This window comes from Arachis duranensis, chromosome 3 (assembly GCF_000817695.3).
Source record: "Arachis duranensis cultivar V14167 chromosome 3, aradu.V14167.gnm2.J7QH, whole genome shotgun sequence".
Classification (NCBI taxonomy): domain Eukaryota; kingdom Viridiplantae; phylum Streptophyta; class Magnoliopsida; order Fabales; family Fabaceae; genus Arachis; species Arachis duranensis.
In genome coordinates, this window is record NC_029774.3 from 58,456,863 (window position 1) to 58,458,744 (window position 1,882).

Consider the following 1,882-nt stretch of genomic DNA (forward strand, 5'->3'; position numbering starts at 1 on the left):
CATTTCATCAAACACTTGGAGGGTAATGAAAGAAAGCATTTTTTTTATTTGTAGGAATAAAAGGAATCAACAACTAACAATTACAAAGAATTAACAAAACAACAATCAACAACATCACAATCACATGAATTATCTCAAATTGCATTATTGAAAGAAAACAAAAGAACAAGAATATCTCAATTACAAAACCTAGAAACAAAATAAGAGAAATTACAACAAGAGGATAGGGATAGAAAGAAGAACCAAAGTGTAGCAATCATCACTTGAAGGTAGAAGTAGAAGGAGACTTGAATTGAACCTAGAACTATGAGATCCTAATCTAACCTTAATTCCTAATCCTAGAGAGAAGTGAGCGCTTCTCTCTCTAAAACTAACTCTAACTCCTAAAACTAAGCTAATGATCAAAAGTATCTAAAGTATCTTGATTCCCTTTCAATACTTGACTTAAATAGCATCAGAAATGAGTTGGATTGGGCCCACATGGCTCCTAAAACCGCTGGGGACGATTTCATAATAGTGGGCCACAGACAGAATCGGCGCGCGCGCGCAAAGTGCGCGTGCGCGCCCCTGAACGCGAAGCAACATATGGCAAAATTTATATCATTTCGAAGCCCCGGATGTTAGCTTTCCAACCCAACTGGAACCGCATCATTTGGACTTCTGTAGCTCAAGTTATGGTCAATTAAGTGCGAAGAGGTCGGCTTGACAGCTTTCCGGTTCTTTCATTTCTTCATGAGTTCTCCAACTTTACATACTTTTTCTCCATTCCCTTGATCCAGTCTTTGCCTCCTAAATCTGAAATCACTTAACAAACATATCAAGGCATCTAATGGAATCAAGGTGAATTAAATTTAGCTATTTTAAGTCCCTAAAAGCATGTTTTCACTCTTAAGCACAATTAAAGGAGAATGTACAAAACCATGCTATTTCATTGAATAAATGTGGGTGAAAGGTGATAAAATCCCTTAAAGTTAATACAAGATAAACCCTACAAATGGGGTTTGTCATGTCCCTAAATAAAATGTTAAAAGTTTGTGAACACCAAACTTATCTTTTATTGAGGGGATGGCTTAACAATGCAAACCATTCTCACAATTGATGCATTTTTTTTAAAAAAAAATTGATGTATGATCCCTTATCTGTATGGTTTTGAGTCCATGATTGGAAAATGATCCTCTGATCATTGTTGCATATGCTTGCCTTAAGGTACACCAAACTTAGAAGTTTGCCATGTGCTTCAAAATGATATATGCATTTACCAGGCATGAAAATTCAAAACCATATTCAGAAGAATCATAGCTTATTAAATAAAAGAGAAGACAGAAATCTTAAACCATGGGTTGCCTCCCATGAAGCGCTCTTTTATTGTCATTAGCTTGACATTGACCTCCCTTTAAGGTGGTTGATGTTGGTGATGTCTCAGCTTGTCACCTCTCATTGTCAGTTTTCTCTGTGTGCTTTGATGCTCAATTTCCATATGCTCAAGAGAAAGTATTTGGTTGACAGTGTAATAGTCTTCTGCTCCCTGCTGTTGGTATACTAGTTGCACCTTATCACCTTTAGAGAATCCTTCAGTTGGGATTTTCTTGTTCTTCCAACCTTTGTGAGCCTTTTTCTTGTTCTTCATCTTTTTCTTGCTTGTTGATCTTCCCTTTTTGACAGTCACTTGAGTTATGCTACCTTCCTTCTTACTGATCACCCCTGCTTCCTTGTGAATCCCTTTTTCTTCTTGCATCTGTTTGTTTTTCTGTTCCACTTCCTTTTCAGTTGATTGCTTTGGAAGGAGATCATCACTCATTTTGCTTGTTTCTTCATCCCTTTGTAATTCTGGGAAGACTTTCAGGATGATGCTCTCCTCATGCATCCTGAGGGTTAACTCTCC